The 21,582-nt window shown below is 49.8% G+C and overlaps 1 protein-coding gene across 1 annotated transcript in view; it reads right to left on the bottom strand.

Moving 5' to 3' along the window:
* Positions 1-11,104: 11,104 nt before the first annotated feature.
* Positions 11,105-21,582, bottom strand: part of LOC136580634 (coiled-coil domain-containing protein 177-like) — a 33,856-nt gene continuing 23,378 nt past the window's right edge. Inside the window, exons 2-3 of the transcript XR_010786992.1 lie at positions 19,344-19,407; positions 11,105-11,463 (exon numbers count right to left, since the gene is read on the bottom strand). The gene's annotated coding sequence lies outside the window, so the exon portion shown is untranslated. The remainder of the gene's footprint in view (positions 11,464-19,343; positions 19,408-21,582) is intronic.

Below are 21,582 nucleotides of genomic sequence, written 5' to 3'. Positions count from 1 at the left end.
CTGCATCTCAATGGGGAGGGGTCAGCTCTTCTGGGGGAGGAGATGGCTAGAAGGTTGGAGGAGTGTTTAAATGGAAGACACTGTAGATAGTGACCTGGGACTAAGTAATTAAAATGGGGGTGGGGCGGTGGAAGCGGTTAGTACCAGGCCCGGATTTAGGGGCCCCCACCAATTGAAATGAAAAAAAGGAAATTCCCTTTGAAATATCCGATTCCAAAAATTTAGTTACATTTACGTATACCTGAACAGTCAAAGGAACACGTGGAATCTATTGTGGCATTCGCACAACGATCATCAGAAAAAGAGTGCGTTAACACGGCCTGTCACTTTGGGGGGGGGTTGCGGGAGTCGGGCAGTCTGTCACTTAGCAGGGGGGGGTGTAGGACTCGGGTTTTCACTTAACAAGGGGGGGGTGCGGGTGCGGGAGTCGGGCTGTCACTTAGCACGGGGGGGGGGAGGGGTGCGGGAACCGGGCTGTCACTGGTCGGGGGGGGGGGGGGTGACAGACTTCTTGCGGGGGTGGGGGTGCTTGTCGCTGTGCTGTTTGCTGTCACAGACTTGTCGCTCTTGGGTGCTGTCACATAGACTTCTTGCAGGGGTAGGGATGCTTTCACATAGACTTGTCGCTGGGCTGTTTGCTGTCACAGACTTGTCGATCTTGGGTGCTGTCATATAGACTTCTTGCGGGGGTGGGGGTGCCTTCACATAGACTAGTCGCTGTGCTGTTTGCTGTCACAGATTTGTCGCTCTTGGGTGCTGTCAAATAGACTTCTTGCGGGGGTGGGGGTGCTTGTCGCTGTGCTGTTTGCTGTCACAGACTTGTCGCTCTTGGGTGCTGTCACATAGACTTCTTGCAGGGGTAGGGGTGCTTTCACATAGACTTGTCGCTGGGCTGTTTGCTGTCACAGACTTGTCGCTGTTGGGTGCTGTCACAAAGACTTCTTGTGGGGTGGGGGTGCTTTCACATAGACTTGTTGCTGTGCTGTTTGCTGTCACAGACTTGTCGCTCTTGGATGCTGTCAAATAGACTTCTTGCGGGGGTGGGGGTGCTTTCACAGACTTGTCGCTGCGCTGTTTGCTGTCACATAGACTTTTCGCTGTGCTGTTTGCTGTCACAGACTTGTCGCTGTTGGGTGCTGTCACAAAGACTTCTTGTGGGGTGGGGGTGCTTTCACATAGACTTGTTGCTGTCACAGACTTGTCGCTTTTGGGTGCTGTCAAATAGACTTCTTGCGGGGTGGGAGTGCTTTAACATAGACTTGTCGCTGTGCTGTTTGCTGTCACAGACTTGTCATTCTTGGGTGCTGTCAAATAGATTTATTGCGGGGGTGGGGGTGCTTTCACATCGACTTGTTGCTGTGCTGTTTGCTGTCAGGTGTGCTGTCACATAGACATGTCACTGTGGGGTGTGCTGTCAGATAGACTTGTCGCTGTTGGATGCTGTCACATAGACTTTTTATAGGGTGGGGGTGCAGTCACATACACTTGTCGCTGTGCTGCTTGCTGTCACTGACTTGTTGCTGTTGGGTGCTGTCACATAGACTTCTTGCGGGGGTGGAGGTGCTGTCACATAGACCTGTCACTGTGGGGTGTACTGTCACATAGACTTTTGTTGGGGTGGGGGTGCTGTCACATAGACTTGTTGCTGTTGGGTACTGTCACATAGACTTCTTGCGGGGGTGGGAGTGCTGTCACATAGAATTGTCGCTGTGGGGTGTGCTGTCACATAGACTTCTCGCGGTGGTGGGTGTGCTGTCAAATAGACTTGTCACTGGGGGTGTACTTTCACATAGACTTGTCGCTGTTGGGTGCTGTCACGTGGACTTCTTGCGGGGGTGGGGGATCTGTCACATAGACTTGTCGCTGTGCTCTTTGCTGTCGGTGTGCTGTCACATAGACTTGTTGCTGTGGGGTGTGCTGTCACATAGACTTGTCGCTGTTGGGTGCTGTAACATAGACTTCTTGTGGGGTGGGGGTGCTGTCACAAAGACTTGTCGCTGTGCTGTTTGCTGTCACAGACTTGTCGCTGTTGTGTACTGTCACATAGACTTGTCGCTGTGGGGTGCGCTGTCACATAGACTTGTCACTGTTGAGTGCTGTAACATAGACTTTTGTTGGGGTGGGGGTGCTTTCACATAGACTTGTCGCTGTTGGGTGCTGTCACATAGACTTGTCGCTGTGGGGTGCGCTGTCACATAGACTTGTTGCTGTTAAGTGCTATCACATAGACCTTTGTTGGGGTGGGGGTGCTTTCACATAGACTTGTCGCTGTTGGGTGCTGTCACATAGACTTCTTGCGGGGGTTGGGGTGTTGTCACATAGACTTGTCGCTGTGGGGTGTGCTGTCACATAGACTTCTCGCGGGGGTGGGCGTGCTGTCAAATAGACTTGTCGCTGGGGGTGTGCTGTCACATAGACTTGTCGCTGTTGGGTGCTGTCACGTGGACTTCTTGCGGGGGTGGGGGATCTGTCATATAGACTTGTCGCTGTGCTCTTTGCTGTCGGTGTGCTGTCACATAGACTTGTTGCTGTGGGGTGTGCTGTCACACAGACTTGTCGCTGTTGGGTGCTGTCACATAGACTTCTTGTGGGGTGGGGGTGCTCTCACATAGACTTGTCGCTGTGCTGTTTGCTGTCACAGACTTGTTACTGTTGTGTACTGTCACATAGACTTGTCGCTGTGGGGTGTGCTGTCACATAGAGTTGTCGCTGTTGAGTGCTGTAACATAGACTTTTGTTGGGGTGGGGGTTCTTTCACATAGACTTGTCGCTGTTGGGTGCTGTCACATAGACTTGTCGCTGCGGGGTGCGCTGTCACATAGACTTGTTGCTGTTAAGTGCTATCACATAGACCTTTGTTAGGGTGGGGGTGCTTTCACATAGACTTGTCACTGTTGGGTGCTGTCACATAGACTTCTTGTGGGGGTCGGGGTGTTGTCACATAGACTTGTCGCTGTGGGGTGTGCTGTCACATAGACTTGTCGCTGTTGAGTACTGTCACATAGACTTTTGTTGGGGTGGGGGGGCTGTCACATAGACTTTTTGCTGCTGGGTGCTGTCACGTAGACTTCTTGTGGGTGTGGGAGTGCTGTCACATAGACTCGTCGCTGTGCTGTTTGCTGTCACAGACTTGTCGCTGTTGAGTGCTGTCACATAGACTTCTTGTGGGTGGGGGTGCTGTCACATAGACTTGTCGCTGTGGGGTGTGCTGTCACATAGACTTTTGTTGGGGTGGGGGTGCTGTCACATAGACTTTTTGCTGTTGGGTGCTGTCACATAGACTTCTTGTAGGGGTGGGAGTGCTGTCACATAGACTTGTCGCTGTTGGGTGCTGTCACATAGACTTCTTGTGGAGTGGGGGTGCTGTCACATAGACTTGTCGCTGTGGGGTGTGCTGTCACATAGACTTGTCGCTGTTGAGTACTGTCACATAGAATTTTGTTGGGGTGGGGGTGCTGTCACATAGACTTTTTGCTGTTGGGTGCTGTCACGTAGACTTCTTGTGGGGGTGGGAGTGCTGTCACATAGACTTGTCGCTGTGCTGTTTGCTGTCACAGACTTGTCGCTGTTGAGTGCTGTCACATAGACTTCTTGCGGGGGTAGGGGTGCTGTCACATAGACTCATCGCTGTGCTGTTTGCTGTCACAGGCTTGTCGCTGTTGGGTGCTGTCACATAGACTTCTTGCGGGGGTGTGGATGCTGTCACATAGACGTGTCGCTGTGCTGTTTGCTGTCACATAGAATTGTCGCTGTGCTGTTTGCTGTCGGGTGTGCTGTCACATAGACTTGTTGCTGTGGGGTGTGCTGTCACATAGACTTGTCGCTGTTGGGTGCTGTCACATAGACTTCTTGTGGGGTGGGGGTGCTGTCACATAGACTTGTCGCTGTGCTGTTTGCTGTCACAGACTTGTCGCTGTTGGGTGCTGTCACATAGATTTCTTGCGGGAGTGGGTGTGCTTTCACATAGACTTGTCGCTGTGCAGTGCTGTCACATAGACTTCTTGTGGAGGTGGGGGTGCTGTCACATAGACTTGTTGCTGTGCTGTTTGCTGTCACAGACTTGTCACTGTTGGGTGTTGTCACATAGACTTCTTGCAGGGTTGGGGGTGCTGTCACATAGACCTGTCGCTGTGGGGTGTGCTGTCACATAGACTTTTGTTGGGGTGGGCGTGCTGTCACATAGACTTGTTGGTGTTGAGTACTGTCACATAGACTTCTTGCGGGGGTGGGAGTGCTGTCACATAGAATTGTCGCTGTGGGGTGTGCTGTCACATAGACTTCTCGCGGTGGTGGGTGTGCTGTCAAATAGACTTGTCACTCGGGGTGTGCTTTCACATAGACTTGTCGCTGCTGGGTGCTGTCACGTGGACTTCTTGCGGGGGTGGGGGATCTGTCACATAGACTTGTCGCTGTGCTCTTTGCTGTCGGTGTGCTGTCACATAGACTTGTTGCTGTGCTGTTTGCTGTCACAGACTTGTCGCTGTTGTGTACTGTCACATAGACATGTCGCTGTGGGATGCGCTGTCACATAGACTTGTCGCTGTTGAGTGCTGTAACATAGACTTTTGTTGGGGTGGGGGTGCTTTCACATAGACTTGTCGCTGTTGGGTGCTGTCACATAGACTTATCGCTGTGGGGTGCGCTGTCCCATAGACTTGTTGCTGTTAAGTGCTATCACATAGACCTTTGTTGGGGTGGGGGTGCTTTCACATAGACTTGTCGCTGTTGGGTGCTGTCACATAGACTTCTTGCGGGGGTTGGGGTGTTGTCACATAGACTTGTCGCTGTTGGGTGCTGTCACATAGACTTCTCGCGGGGGTGGGCGTGCTGTCAAATAGACTTGTCGCTGGGGGTGTGCTGTCACATAGACTTGTCGCTGTTGGGTGCTGTCACGTGGACTTCTTGCGGGGGTGGGGGATCTGTCACATAGACTTGTCGCTGTGCTCTTTGCTGTCGGTGTGCTGTCACATAGACTTGTTGCTGTGGGGTGTGCTGTCACATAGACTTGTCGCTGTTGGGTGCTGTCACATAGACTTCTTGTGGGGTGGGGGTGCTGTCACAAAGACTTGTCGCTGTGCTGTTTGCTGTCACAGACTTGTTGCTGTTGTGTACTGTCACATAGACTTGTCGCTGTGGGGTGCGCTGTCACATAGAGTTGTCGCTGTTGAGTGCTGTAACATAGACTTTTGTTGGGGTGGGGTTGCTTTCACATAGGCTTGTCGCTGTTGGGTGCTGTCACATAGACTTGTCGCTGTGGGGTGTGCTGTCACATAGACTTGTTGCTGTTAAGTGCTATCACATAGACCTTTGTTGGGGTGGGGGTGCTTTCACATAGACTTGTCACTGTTGGGTGCTGTCACATAGACTTCTTGTGGGGGTTGGGGTGTTGTCACATAGACTTGTCGCTGTTGGGTGCTGTCACATAGACTTCTTGTGGGGTGGGGGTGCTGTCACATAGACTTGTCGCTGTGCTGTTTGCTGTCACAGACTTGTCGCTGTTGGGTGCTGTCACATAGATTTCTTGCGGGAGTGGGTGTGCTTTCACATAGACTTGTCGCTGTGCAGTGCTGTCACATAGACTTCTTGTGGAGGTGGGGGTGCTGTCACATAGACTCGTTGCTGTGCTGTTTGCTGTCACAGACTTGTCGCTGTTGGGTGTTGTCACATAGACTTCTTGCAGGGGTGGGGGTGCTGTCACATAGACTTGTCGCTGTGCTGTTTGCTGTCACATAGACTTGTCGCTGTGCTGTTTGCTGTTGGGTGTGCTGTCACATAGACTTGTTGCTGTGGGGTGTGCTGTTACATAGACTTGTTGCTGTTGGGTGCTGAAAGATACAGCTTGCTGTTGCTTAATTTGTAACAGAGCCTGGAGGCAGCCCTGTTAAAAAAATTGGTTCATGTTAAAGTATCAATACTTTTGAAACTTTGAAGAATTGTAAAAAAATTGTTACATGGGCCGCAGAAAAATTGGCAGTTCAGCGTGATGACATGAGGTTTCAGGAGGAGTAGTAGGAGGACTAATATCAGAGACAGATTGACAAAGCTAAATGCCCCGTTTTTCCGGTGATAGAGAAGAATGCTTTTATCTGCGGTTGCAGCGAAAAGAATCTTTAGGTTCCGCTGCTCTCCGCTAATGGAGAAGAGAAGTCTGGGGAAATCCAGGCTTTGTTCATCTTTATGAGTGTAAGCATGTCGGCACTTGCAGTTGACAGGCGGGTACACTTATCCGTGATGATTCCCCCAGCTGCACTAAACACCCTCTCTGACAAGACGCTAGCGGCAGGGCAAGCCAGGACCTCCAGGGCATACAGCGCGAGTTTGTGCCACGTGTCCAGCTTTGACACCCAATAGTTGTATGGAGCAGAGGCATCACGGAGGACGGTGGTACGATCAGCTACGTACTCCCTCACCATCTTTTTACAGTGCTCCCTCCGACTCAGCCTTGACTGGAGAGTGGTAACGCAGTCTTGCTGGGGAGCCATAAAGCTGGCAAAGGCCTTGGAGAGTGTTCCCCTGTCTGCGCTGAACATGCAGCCTGATCTCCGCGCCTTCCCTGCTTCTTGGCCTTCGGAACTGCGCCTTCTGCCGCTAGCGCTGTCAGATGGGAAGTTTAGCATCACTTTGTCCACCAGGGCCCTGTGGTATTGCATCACTCTCATACCCCTTTCCTCTTCGGGTATGAGAGTGGAAAGATCCTCCTTGTACCGTGGGTCGAGAACGGTGTACACCCAGTAATCCGTGTTGGCCAGAATGCATCTAACGCGAGGGTCACGAGAAAGGCAGCCTAACATAAAATCAGCCATGTGTGCCAGGGTGCCAGTACGCAAGACATGGCTGTCTTCACTAGGAAGATGACTTTCAGGATCCTCCTCCACAGGCCATGCACGCTGAACAGATAAGAGGCAAGCAGCATGGGTACCCTCAGCAGTGTGCCCAGCTGTCTCTTCCCCCTCCTCCTGCTCCTCCCCCTCCTCCAAAACGCGCTGAGATATAGACATGAGGGTGGTCTGGCTATCAAGCGACATACTGTCATCCCCCGTCTCCTGTTCCAACTGCAAAGCGTCGGCCTTTATGCCTTGCAGCGAACTCCTCAGCAGGCATAGCAGCGGGATGGTTACGCTAATGATTGCAGCGTCGCCGCTCACCATCTGGGTAGACTCCTCAAAGTTTCTGAATACCTGGCAGATGTCTGCCATCCAGGCCCACTCCTCGGTAAAAAATTGGGGAGGCTGACTACCACTACGCCGCCCATGTTGGAGTTGGTATTCCACTATTGCTCTACACTGCCCATAAAGCCTGGCCAACATGTGCAGCGTAGAATTCCACCGCGTGGATACGTCGCACAGCAGTCGGTGCTCTGGCAGAGTAAACCAATGTTGCAGGGTCCTCAGGGTGGCAGCGTCCGTGGTGGACTTGCAGAAATTTGCACAGACGCGGCGCACCTGGCCGAGCAGGTCAGACAAGTGCGGGTAGTTTTTCAGAAACCGCTGAACCATCAGATTGAAGATTTGAAGATGTGGGCCAGGCATGGCACGTGTGTGAGGCTGCCGAGCTGCAGAGCCGCCACCAGGTTATGGCCATTGTCACACACGACCATGCCCGGTTGGAGGCCCAGCGGCGAAAGCCAGAGGTCGGTCTGCTCTGTCAGACCCTGCAACAGTTCAGGGGCAGTGTGCCTCTTGTCTCCTAGGCTGAGTAGTTTCAGCACGGCCTGCTGACGCTTGCCCACGACTGTGCTGCCGCGCTGCACCACACCGACTGCTGGCGACGTGCTGCTCACATTTCTTAATTGAGAGGTAGAGCTTGCGTAGGAGGGGGAGGGTTTAGAAGAGGTGGCATAGACCGCCGCAGATACCAGCACAGAGGTACGACCCGCTGTTCTGGGTGTGGGTAGGACGTGTGTGGTCCCAGGCTCTGACTCGGTCCCAGTCTCCAACAAATTCACCCAATGTGCCGTCAGGGAGATATAGTGGCCCTGCCTGCCAGTACTTGTCCACTTGTTTGTGGTTAAGTGGACCTTCCCAGTAACCGCGTTGGTGAGGGCACGATTGATGTTGCGGGAGACGTGCTGGTGTAGGGCTGGGACGGCACACCGGGAAAAATAGTGGCGACTGGGGACTGAGTAGCGTGGGATCCCGTAGCCATCATGTTTTTGAAAGCCTCCGTTTCCACAAGCCTGTACGGCAGCATCTCCAGGCCGATTAATTTGGCAATGTGCACGTTTAAAGCTTGAGCGTGCGGGTGCATGGTGGCGTATTTGCACTTGCGCTAGTGACAGCTGAACGCTACGCTGAGAGACATTGCTGGATGGGGTCAAGGACAGCGGAGGTGAGGGTGTGGGTGCGGGCCGGGCGGCGCTTGTGCCTGTGTCCTGAAACGGGGGTTGGATCTGAGTGGCAGGTTGGGGCACAGGGGAAAAGGCAGTGGTGTGACCCGGAGGCAGTAAACGGCCTTCGTCCCACCTTGTGGGGTGCTTGGCCATCATATGCCTGCGCATGCTGGTGGTGAGGCTGGTAGTGGTGGCTCCCCGGCTGATCTTGGTGCGACACAGGTTGCACACCACTGTTCGCCGGTCGTCCGCGCTCTCACTGAAAAACATCCACACCTTTTAACACCTAGGCCTCTGCACGGTGGCTTAGCGCGAGGGGGTGCTTTGGGAAACAGTTGGGGGATTCTTCACTCTGGCCCTGCCTCTACCCCTGGCCACCGCACTGCCTCTTCCAACCTGTCCTGCTGCTGCACTTGCCTCCCCCTCTGAAGACCTGTTCTCAGTTGGCTTAGCAAACCAGGTGGGGTCAGTCACCTCATCGTCCAGCTGCTCTTCCTCTGAATCCTCTGTGCGCTCCTCCCTCGGACTTACTGCCCTTACTACTACTACCGCACTGATAGACAACTGTGACTCATCATCATCTTCCTCCTCACCCACTGAAAGCTCTTGAGACAGTTGCCGGAAGTCCCCAGCCTCAACACCCAGACCCCAGGAACTTTCCAAAGGTTGGGCATCGGTCATGAGAGAAGAACCATTTTTTCCCAATCAAGGCAGTGACCCGAGAATAGTTCCTGGGAGTCTGCCTGCTCATCAGAATGTGTCATTTTCATGGAGTGAGGAGGCTGGGAGGAAGGAGGAGCAGCAGCCAGAGGATTCAGAGTTGCAGCCGTGGACGGCGTAGAAGAGTGGGTGGTCGATACATTGCTGGATGCATTTTCTGCCATCCACGACAGGACCTGCTCACACTGCTCTGTTTGTAATAAAGGTCTACGACGTGGACCCATAAATTGTGATATGAAGCTGGGGATCCCAGAAACTTGCCTCTCTCCTAATCCCGCAGCAGCTGGCTGTGATTCACGTGGACCAGGAACTCGGCCTGTGCCCACACCCTCACTTGGACCTCCACGTCCTCACCCGCGTCCACGTCCTTGACCCCTACCCCTCAGCGCGGTGGATTACGAATAGAGCAGACACAGAGCGGTGTAAATAATTATGGAATTATTTGCGTACACTTTCACACTGAGAGCGGTATTGTAACGCTGACTCCAGGCAGAAACAAAGAATACGGAAGGCTGCAAACAAGCCTAGCTGTGCAATAGTGATGCACTAAAACTCCCACCAGACACCCAGTAAAATGCAGACGGTCAGAGGTATCCCAACGAATGAGCTTTTTTTTGGGGGGAAAAAGAATACAGGCTGTATAGTGTGTATATGACTTTCCCTCTATCAGTGGCTGTGGCCGTATGCTGTGCGTCAAATTCACTGCAGACACAGACCGGTTTAAGTAATTATGGAATTATTGGCGTAGACTTTGACGCTGAGAGCGGTATTGTAACGCAAACTCCAGCCAGAAAAAAAATTATACGGAGGGCTGCAAACAGGCCTAGCTGTGAAATAGTGATGCACTACAACTCCCACCAGACACCCTGTAAAATGCAGACGGTCAGAGGTAGCTCTAAGGAGGACCGTTTGGGTTCTTGTAGACAGGATCCTACGCTACCACTTCCCCTTTCTCGGCAGCACTTTCCCTATACTCTGTATTACAGACTGCAGACTTAGAACGCTATAGCTGTAATAGCCTGCACAGACCGAGATTAAAAAAAAAAAAAAATTGTGCAAAACTGCTCCCAGCCAGCCACACAGTTATGCATACGGTCAGATGTGGCCCTAAGAAGGACCGTTGGGGTTCTTGTAGACAGGATCCTACACTACCACTTTCCCTATGCTCTCCCAGTGTGTGTCTGAGGTGAGCCACGGGCGGGACCGCTTGAAGTACTCAGCGGTCACTTGATCTCACCTGCCACTCACTGCAGGGGGATAGGATAGGGCTGGCGCATCACAGGAGGAAGTGGTAATGCCTTCCCTGCATGTCTATTGGCTAAAAAAATGGCACTAAATATGCAGGAAAGGAAATGGAATTGACGCGAGTACCGCGTAGTGCTCGTCTCGTGTAATGAGCATCTCGAACACCCTAATGCTCGAACGAGCATCAAGCTCAGACGAGTGTGCTCACTCATCTCTATTTGGTATATAAAATGAAATTCCTTGGTCTGTGCGAGAATGTGTGTAAGTGAGTAAGTAACTGGTCAGTGATAGAAAGAAAGGGGGGTTATAAATGGTACATACTCTAATTGGGTCACTGTTACTAGTGCATTATCACAGCAGTTGGTTTTGAGCCCTAATCTTTTTAATAGATTTATTATCTGGTAGAAGGATTGTACAGTAAAATATCAGTATTTGTAGAAGATACAAAACTATGTAAAGAAAATAACATGAGAGGACACATGGCAGTTATAAGAGGATCTGGATAAGTTGGGGCTTGTGCAGAAAAGTGAGAAATGAGGTGTAATACTAATGAATATAAGGTTCTGCGCATGGGCAGAGGAAATCCATGTCACCATTACACACTAAATGGGAAACCACTGGGGACACTAACATGGAAAAGGACTTGGGGATTTTAGTCAACTGTAAGCTTAATGGCACCCACACTCTTGTGTCAAGGACCGCTGCCCGGTCACATAACCTTTCAGGTTTTGAGGTCCAAATTAGAGCCGTATCTGGATGCATTCCAGAAACCAAGAACTAGACACTGAGATCGTTATCAGTTTCCTCAGATACGTAGAGAGGAACCACGACAGGGCAACAGGTAGTTCTCTCTATAGGAGGGCGCGTACACTGAGCGTTTATTAACTTTGCATAGGTTTTTTAATACAGGAAAGGAATGCATCATTAGTCACGGCATTAATCTCATTGTGTTAGACAAACATTTATGAATCATGCATTGTTCAGCAGTAGCATAGCGTGAGAGCACATGAAATGTCCTTCAAAATATCTGGTTATCTCCCGTGGTCTGGTTCTTCTCTTGTATTCACTCTGTGATTTAGACGACTGTAGTACAGTCAGTTCTTTTTCCAGGTCTCCTAATGGAGGTATGGGAGAGCTTCTTCTAATAACAAGTGCGTCCAGACTTGGTTCTCGGAAAGAACAGAAACAGATGTCATGAAACACTGCACCGTACCTCCTGCTCTAAACTTATTTCTGCTTTGCATTACACACAAGCTCATTCACATCTTATAATGCTCCATTTTGTATCTAGCGGCCATTTTGAGACAGATTCTTCCATATTATGAGCCTGTACCTTCTCACTAATGGGACTTTCTAATGTTAAAATCGCATTGCAAATTTGTGCTTTGTGATTTTTCTGCGATGTGTTTTTTAACATTAGAAAATCCCATTGACATTTGCGTTTAAAAATGCAGCGATATCGCAGTGTTAAAAAAAAAAAAAGCAAGTGCATAGGAGCCCTGAATGGAGCAAGCAGTGTCAGGCAGCAGCTGCCAAGGCAAATAGCATCATGGGGTGCATCAGAAGGGGGTCTAGGGGTACATGACGAAAACATTGTTCTTCCTCTTTACAAATCACTGGTCAGACCACACAAGGAATATTGTGGACAGTTTTGGGCACCGGTACTCAAGAAGGACATATTTGAGCCTGAGCAGGTACAAAGGGGGCTACTAAAGTAATACATGGAACGGGTGGACTGCAATATCCAGAGAGGTTATCAAAGTTTGGATTATTTACTTAATAAAAAAAAACAGCTGAAGAGCGACTTAATAACTATGTTATTAGGACATATGGACAGAAGTATTTGGACTCTGCATGTCTTTCAGACGAAGTGCTTCATTGTCCTATTTAGTAAGGTGTTGGTCGTCCTTCTGCTGTATTAAACGCTCTCCACAAGTTCTCTGTAAGTCTGGGCAGAAATAGCCACCATTCCTCCTGCAAGGCTGTGAGAAGAGATTGTTGTGAGGATGGGCGTGGGTGGCACGGTCGTACCCGTCGCTCCAGTTTGCCCCACAAGCAGTCGATTGGATGAATGACTAGTTATTACAAAATGAGCAGCTTTTTATTTTACCCATGCCCTTCGCCAAACTCAGGATTTGCATATTTGCTGATTTTCTGCAGTGTCCAAATACTTTCATCTATATAGTGTATCTTTCTGTAATTTGGGCTTTAAACAGGATTTTACATAAAGACAAAGCCCTCCTCCTTTTCGGTGTTTATGATCCCTTCTGAACAGACTAACCCTGTAAGTTTACCGCTCAGTCACAGCTTTCATCCAACCAGGTCTCTGTTATTCCCACTATGTTGTTGTTTTCCTCAGACATTATTGAATCTTTTTCTTGTCCTTCCAGGGAAAGTCTACTTTCAAAAATCGCAGGATCCCTGAACATGAGCTGATCTCAGGGTATCCTGCTGTTGTGATCTTCAGCGATCAGCTTTAGTTTGTGGAGGAACCTTATAGCAAATGTTTCCTTACAGCACCACCACAGTGAAAATGAGGCAATATTGAAATGAATGGACTGTCTATGTATTGTAGTGTGTCGGGTCCTCCAGTTGAAGACATGCTGTTTCTAGACAGCCCCATTAAGGTCAAAATACTCTACATCTTTAAAAAGGACCTGTCATGGTGTAAAGTCTGCAGACATGGCCCCACTGATTCTTTCCCTGTTATTTTCTTCATACTTGTCTCTTTTCCTGATAGGCTCTACTTAGTTCTGGCTCCCAGTATTGTGAAACTATCAAGTGGGTGGTCCCCACTGCTCACTGTCAATGGGTGACAACGGACTGTGAATCACTCATTTTTCAAATGAAAATGGACAAAGTTCAATGAAAATAATTTCTGATCTCATCTGGTAAATGAAACTATTGACGTGTGTAGAGAAGAGGGGTCTCTACAGCAAAGATCAAAGTGCCCCCTCTTCCCATTATTGTACTATGTTACCACTCAAGACAGAAGCGCACCTCCCAGTCAGTCCCTATTATTGGTCCAAGTCCCTGTCCCTCTTTGGCCCTTAACCCATTAATGCTACAGGGCTACTGATGACGGCCTTCATACAATGCAGGTGACACCCACCTGCAACTGTTCCGATCAGCACCACCACTGATTGAGACCTGTTAATCCCTTAAATTCTGAAAGCAGCATTTAAACGCCCCAATTGATGTTCAGGAGTCCTGGGATGAGATTGTGTCATTGCCATGGCAACCGAGGGCCTTCTGAAATTCCCAGGGCTTCCATTGCAGATTGCCCATCAAGCCATGCTTGTGGGGTGGCTTAAAAGATTGCCTGTCAGATCGCGGTATGATGTAATGCTATGGCATTAGATCATACTGCAGGAGCGATCAACGCAGCACAAATTCTTCCCCCCCCCCCACCACCACCACCCCCCCTTTTGCTATATTTATAATAAAAGAATCTAGATAGAATTAAAAAAAAAAAAAAAAAAACATATTTGGTATCGCTGAATCCATCAAAGTATGATCTGTCAAAATAACGCATTATTTACCCCACATGGTGAACGTCATCAGGAAAAGTAATAAACAAAGCCAGAATTGCACTTTTTTGGTTACCCTGTCTCCGATAAAAAAAAAGGAAAAAAAAGAAATAAAAAACTAGTATGTACTCCAACAGGGTACCAAAAGAAACTACAGAACATCCCATAAAAAAAGAGCCCTCACACAACTATGTTGACGGGAAAATAAATGCTATGGCGGTCAGAAGATGGCTGCAGAAAATAATTTTAAAAAATAAAATATCTTTGGAAAAAAAAAAGAATAGTAGTACAGCAAAAAAAAAAAAAAAATATATATATATATATATATATATATATATATATATATATATATATATATATATATATATATAAATTTGGTATTGTAGTAATCATGCTAACACATAGAATAAGGATATCAGGTCATGTTTGTTGCAGTGCGTACACTGTAAAAACAAATAAGGGAGATGGAATAATACCTCTGCAGTGCCACCTATTGGAAGGCAGCATTCCTTCAAGCCAAAGTCACTCTTTATACAAGCCCTGTAACAATGACTGGGAATTAAAAGCAAAGCCAGACTCCATGTACAGACAGCTGTTTCAGGGTGTTTGTCCTTCAGTGTTCAGTAGGAGTCGGGCTTTGCTAGTGAGAGGCCTGGGACAGGGGTCAGCAACACTATCTGCTCTCCTTAGGTGCAATTTGGATCATAAAAATGTCTATATTCAGATGAGTTTAAGTAAAAAGCATTGAAGCTATTGATATGTGTTGCGGTGGTTCTGGGATCTGTTTGTAGTGGCCCAGAACACCATCCTGGTCACCTCCATAAATGTCATACATGTTTGTCCTATGTAGATGCACTGTACAAAGCTGTCATGTCATATCCAGTGTGTGTTGCACAGCTGCGGCACTTGAGGTTAACTTCATTAAAAACATTGCCTGCATGTAGATGTATTAGTTTGTCGTGCCATGTGGTGTGTAAGAAGGTATAAATAGGAGTGCTTGACAGCGGGAAAGAATGTCTACAGACCACCAGTAGAGAGGAAAGTTTCACCAGACTGTTATGAGGTGTTGGGGCCAGTGGATGGGGACACAGAAGGTGACCCGGCTCAGGACGCCTCCTACAGACCACCAGTAGAGAAAAGTGACCAGACTGTAAGGAGGTGTTAGGGCTAGTGGATGGGGACGCAGAAGGTGACTGGGCTCAGGACGCCCCCTACAGATCACCAGTAGAGAGGAATGTCTGACCAGACTGTTAGGAGGTGTTGGGACCAGTCCATGGGGGGGGGGGGGGGGGGCACATGAGGTGACCAGGCTCAGGACGCCCATTATAGACCATCAGTAGAGGGGAGCATCTGACCACACTGTTAGGAGGTGGTGTTGAGACTAGTGGATGTGTGAGGGCACACAAAGCGACCGGGCTCAGGACGCCCCCTACAGACCACCAGTAAAGAGGAATGTCTGACCCGACTGTTAGGAGGCATTGGGACCAGCGGAAGGGGGCACACAAGGTGAAAGGGCTCAGAACCCCCCTACAGACCTTCAGTAGAGAGGAGTTTAGCGACCAGTTTATGTGTGAGGGCACACAAGGTGACCGAACTCAGGACCTCCCCTACAGACCACCAGTAGAAAGGAGTATCTGACCAGACTGTTAGGAGGTGTTGGGACAAGTGGGTGTGTAAGGGCACACAAGGTGACCGGGCTCAGGACACCCCCTACAGACCACCACTATAGAGGAGCGTCTGATCGTCCGACAAGCACCAGCAGCTCCAACTGTTTCATTGTCCACCATCCAGAGACAGGGGACATCATTGTTACACCCCAGTGTTTGGCAGAACCATTTCCAGGTTCCTGGCTGGAGAACATTTGGTCTCACAGCCCCCATTACATGTACGGCCTCTGACACCCACCGTCACCCCCTTTACAGTTATGTCGTGAACGATGAAACTGTACGCTACGGAGGGGAACCGGTTTGTTTTCAGTGATGAATCCGGGTTTAGTTTGGGCGCTGACGACAGCCGTGTTAGTGTCTAGAGAGCTCAGGGTTAGCGCCTCAGTCCAGCCTTTGCTGTGGAGCGGCACACTACCACCTGCTGGTGTGATGGTCTGGGAGCCCATCGCATACGACAGTCGGTCTCCCTAGTAGTGGTATGAGGGACAATGACAGCTCAAAGATATGTTCAGGACATCCTGCAGCCACATGTGTTGCTCTCATAACAGATTCCAGCAAGATAGTGCTCAGCCACACACACACACATGGGGGTCACAGGAAGCCCCCACAACATTGTCACACTTCTGTGGACAGCCCAGAACCCAAGTTATCTCCAGTAGAACATGTATGGGACCATCTGTGATGCCAACTTCTGCAACCTATGGGTTTACACGGTCTAGAGGCTCAGTTACAGCAAATCATTACAAACAGTTGAGTGTTTTCAGATTCCAATGCATGCACTCTCCAATATACTTCAAAACAGTCAGATTTCCGTGCCGCGCACTGACATTAGGGGGACAGCGCTGGATCACGGGAGCAGGTGAGTATAAGGAATACATATTCCAACCTGGCTCCCTGTCACCCCCTCTAACAGCTCCATAAGTTAGGTCACAGAGCTCTGGGGACGTGACAGGTTCCCTTTACGGAAATCTATAGACATCCGAGCTAAAAGCAAAAGGGCCCGAGACTTCTCTGAGCACTGGGGCCCCTTCACTCCTTTTTTTAATTTATCATGTTACACTGAACCCCTCTTGCGCCATCTACTGGTCATGTAGCTGTAGAACACCATCAGAAATGTTCATTTTGAAGGGTTGATGGCTTACTAGCTGCTCCTGACGTGTTGACCACTTGTAAGGCTTAAGGGACAGTTAGGAGGGAAAGCCTCATAGGATCTGAGAGCTTTATGTACATGATGGATGGATGATAGGTCACCCTCTATGGAGCCTCATGGGATCTGGGAGCTTTATGTACATGATGGATGGATGATATGTCACCTTATATGGAGGAGGTTTTCTGGTTAACCATGATATGTTATAAAGGTCATTCCTGGGTCAGATGAGATGGCACAGAGTGAGTTCTGCCCAGTGATGGACTGGTTGGCAGCAGCTAATGATTGGCTGAAGAGAAATGGCGGGAAATGCCTGTGGTTGTCAGGCAGAATCTGGTGGCCTGACAGTGGCTGGTGATTGGCCCAGAGGAACAAGCTGAGAGAAGCAGCAGTGAGATATGGAGGTGCAGAGATGTGGGCCATCATCATCTGGAAGGGAAGCAGCATCCCGCCCTCCCTCCCTTAGGTTTGTCACGGTGTAGTTAATGGGGGATTGTCGCCCGCATTAGGCGGGTGGGCAGGTAAACTTGGGGAGAGTTTGGTGGTGGTAAACTCGTGTCTGTAAGGCTGCCTGCACACGGGCGGAAATCCCGCCACGGGATTTCCGCCACTGAAAGTTTGCATAGGAGTGCATTACAATACGCACTCCTATGCAGACGGCCGCGGTTTGGCCACGCGAAATCTCGCGCGGCAAACAAACCGCGACATGTCCTATTTTTGTGCGGGGCTCGCACTCACCCGGCCGCCGGCTCCGGTCTGCGCATGCGCCGGCTGCGCCGCAGCCGGCACGTGAAAGAGCTGGGGCCGCCAGGCGCGGGAGAGTACGCACTCGTCCCTGCAGGCTCTCGGGTCGGGTCCCGCGGCGAGAATTCTCGCTGCCGGATCCGACCCGCTCGTCTGCAGGCAGCCTAAGACAGAGTTTACATGAACTGTTATGGTTATTGATTGGTTAATAAACTTCTGTCTGTAAAACAGAGTTTACAGCAAGTGTTATGGTTATTGGTTACATTTCTCCCCAAATGTTTGTAACCCCGTTAATAAACACCACGGCCTTCTTTATCCAATATTGGTGGGTAGACAAGTAGAGGAGGCGGCAGCATAAAATGATGCAGAAAATTATGTCATACAAAGGAACATGTTTATTGCGTCCAAGTTAAGATAGGCAACGTTTTGACCGATAATTAGGTATTTTTCAAGCCTACAAATAACAAAGAAGTACTAATAAATAAAAAAAACAAAAACAAATACACATCATAGATGCAATATAAAACAAGCAATACAGAAAGTATAAAGAAAATATATGGTTGCAAATTACATTAAGCATGCAGGTAGTTGTAAAATACATACCAAAGTATGAAAGTCAGTAGATAGTTATCAACTACAACAAGCAAGTAAATAGGTAGTTGCAAAAAACCACAATACATACCAAATAACATAAGGATCAGGATATGCAGTCCATGTTCCACTGGCTCAAAAGGAGCTGATGACAGTCTTTATATAGTAACTGGCCACAGCCAAAATGGATACAAGCCCGCCCCTTGCTAGGTCATATCCTGTGGGACGAGGCTAAAAGGTTGCTAAGCAACCATATAACATGTGGTATCCCAGCTATGACATGTAGATGGTTGTGTGGTGCAGAGTGTAAGCTGATGCCCACGACCCAAAGGTTGCAGGTTTGATTCCAGTAGTCGGCTCAAGGCTGACCCAGCCTTCCATCCCTCCGAGGCCGGCAAAATGAGCACCCAGCCTGGTGATGGGGTAACAAGCAATAGCTACCTGAGAACACTGCGCAACAAGCTGGCGCTATACAAACGGCAAGATTTATTTTTATTATTATGTAGGTAGCCTATGTAAATTGTGTGCCTAGCAGGCATATAGCAGCATAATAGGGTATAAACCACAGTATAGTTAAATAGATGCGGACAAGGAAAAGCACCAGCTGCCGTACATTATAGGCAAAGCCAGAAGCTGCCGTACATTATAGGCAAAGCCAGAAGCTGCCGTACATTATAGGCAAAGCCAGAAGCTGCGGTACATTATAGGCGAAGCCAGAAGCTGCGGTACATTATAGGCGAAGCCAGAAGCTGCCGTACATTATAGGCAAAGCCAGAAGCTGCCGTACATTATAGGCAAAGCCAGAAGCTGCCGTACATTATAGGCAAAGCCAGAAGCTGCCGTACATTATAGGCGAAGCCTTCGCCTGCTCACATCTAGTGTAGGTTTCAGTCTGACAAATGGAAATACCGTCAGATGCAACAAATATATTAGGAGTCTAGCATCTCTGCACACGTTTGTTGCACTTACTGCCAATACAAAGCAGTTAAAATTCTGGCATTTTGGCTGGAGGTGATTCCTCGCCTTTAATGGGTTGTGCAGTTGTAAACTCTGGTGGCCTAGCCTCAGGTTAGGTCATCAATAGTAGATCGGTACAGGTGAGTCACCCGAGACCTCGCTGATTAGATGTTCTCAGAGCCAGTGCACTCCTGCACTGAGCTCATTTCTGCAGGAAGCAGACAGCTCCATTCCCATTATAGTGGCCAGGCTTGGTATAACAGCCATTCATTTCAATGAGAACTCCACCTGTAATACCAAGCCTGGCCACTGCAGTAGGAGCAGAGCTGTGTGCTTCCTGCAGAAATCAGTTCCGTGCACAAGAGCACCAGGCCATCAACCAGCTAAATAGTGGGGGTTCTGAATATACCAACCTGCTGTCGTGTCCGTATAGCACTATAGCACCATGGCCAGCTTGCACACAGGGTGGTATTCACACTGAAACGCAAAAACACACACAATATTAATGTTGAGACAGACTATAGCACTCCAGGCAATAGAAGATTGAGAATCCTGGCCCTTACTAATCAGGGAGATGGAAAACCCTGCCTCAGCATGGAGTAAGAGTCCTGGCAAAGATGATCCCACAGTCTTCACCTAAGACCTGACCATTCCTGAGAAGGCACCTCGAAAGATGCACAATACACCACAAAGCAACTGTAAAAACTAACCAAGTAAGAGGAAAGAAAATCAGCACTTAACTGAATGTAGTAGCTTTCACCCAGAATAGAGGCTCCAACTACAATTTCCAGCTTGAACTGATTAAACAGCAAGGGAGAAGGGGGGCGGTAGGAATATAAAGCCTTTCACATCTGGTGATAGGTAGCACAGATAAAGAACCGCACCCCAAACCGTCTTTCACAGGTAGGACTCTCAGGTAGCATACCAGTATGCAGCATCTAGGTAGGTAGCAGAAGCAGCCACTGCACAACATGTGTTAACCCCTTGTCCTGCATAGTGGCCAAAATGTAAGGACGTGTTGCGACCAAAAAGCCATGACAGTAACTCCCCTCCAAGGAGGGGCCTCTGGTGTTACCATGCAGCGCGGCGCAGGGTCCCGTGGTCAGCGCGCGCCGCTCCGGCTTCGGCGTCCCAGAGCTGTGACGTCAGGGCTCTCCCGGCGACGTGGGGCGGCCGGTGTGCGGCGACGTGGGCGGGTCCGCCCGTAGGGCGCCGCCCGCACCCCTTCCTCTCTTTTGTATTGTGAGTGGGGGAGCTGGCTCCTCCCACTCTCCGCCCATGGGCGGAGTTTTACAGTTATAAGGCTGGCAGTGACCTGAGCTCACTGCCAGTTATTGGTTCAGTCTGCTGCTAGTCTGTCCTGTCTGTTGGTTCTCCTCAGTCAGCTCGCTAGGTTGCTAGTCAGTTCCTCTCTCTAGCTTTGTCTTTGCTTAGCATTTTCTGTTGGTACTCCATCTGCCTCCTTTGTCGGCACTCTGCCCCCTGTTAGGTAGTTCCATCTTTTGTAGCCACCAGGTCCGTAGCCAGGGTAGGGACCGCCGTCCAGTTGTCTGCCTGGGGTTAGCCAGGGTCGAGGCAAGTAGGCAGGGACAGTGGGGTGCGGGAAGTTCAGTGCACCCCACCTGGCGCTCAGGGGGTCAGAGTGCCGTAACATTATAACTGGCCCTGTTTTTTTTTCCATGGAAGCGATCAGCCCCCTCGCTAACCAGCTGCAAGCCCTGGTGCCAGTGGTCCAGGATTTATCCGCTCGCATGGCGGCCCAGGAGCAGCGGGGGTTGTTGCAGGGGTCGGACGCCTCAACCAGTCCAGAACCCAAGTGCCCTCTTCCCGAGGTGTTCTCTGGGGAGAGGAACAATATTTTGTTTTCCAACAGGCGTGTCGCCTGTTTTTTCGGATGCGTCCCCGTTCTTCCGGGTCGGAGGCCCAGAGGGTCGGGCTTATAATGTCCCTGCTGCGGGGCTCTGCCCAGACCTGGGCTTTTTCCATTCCTGAGGGTTCCCCCTGCCTGCAGTCGGTGGACTCCTTTTTTTCAGGAACTCGGGGGTATCTTCGATGAACCAGACCGAATGGGGTTGGTGGTTTTTCGGCTGTTGGCGTTGCATCAGGAGTCGCTTTGTGTGGAGGATTATTGCTCCAATTTCAGATGCTATGCGGGTGATACTGCATGGAACGACAGCGCTCTGAAAGACGTTTTTCTGCAGGGCCTCTCGAACGCAGTAAGAGACCTGTTGATTTCCCATCCCGTTCCCGGGTCCTTAAGGGAGGCTATGGAGCTAGCGGTGAAGGCAGAGAGGAGGCTCAGGGCTAGGAAGCAAGATAGACAGGCCCGTAGAGTCAGGGAGGTCGTTTGTCCTGTTCCCTCCTCTTCCGTACCAGTCTCTGTTCCCGAGCCTATGGAGGTGGACCCGCTGGACCCCAAGGAGCGACGCCGGATTCGTTTATTGCATCATCTCTGCCTCTACTGCGGGAAAGCTGGACATCGTGTGATAACCTGCCCCCTGAACCTTCAGCGCTCACAGTCTGAACCGGCGGAACAACTCCAAGTCCTAGGCGATTGCAGGGAGGATCGCCTAGGACTACAGGTACTTCCTAAACTTCTGGTACCTTGTCAGGTTAGATTCCGGAACTTTTCCCGCCCCGGGCAGGCGTTTA

This window comes from Eleutherodactylus coqui, chromosome 10 (genome assembly GCF_035609145.1).
Source record: "Eleutherodactylus coqui strain aEleCoq1 chromosome 10, aEleCoq1.hap1, whole genome shotgun sequence".
Taxonomy (NCBI): Eukaryota; Metazoa; Chordata; class Amphibia; order Anura; family Eleutherodactylidae; genus Eleutherodactylus; species Eleutherodactylus coqui.
The sequence above is the reverse complement of the archived record's forward strand: the minus strand, read 5'-3'. Positions and strand labels throughout refer to the sequence as shown.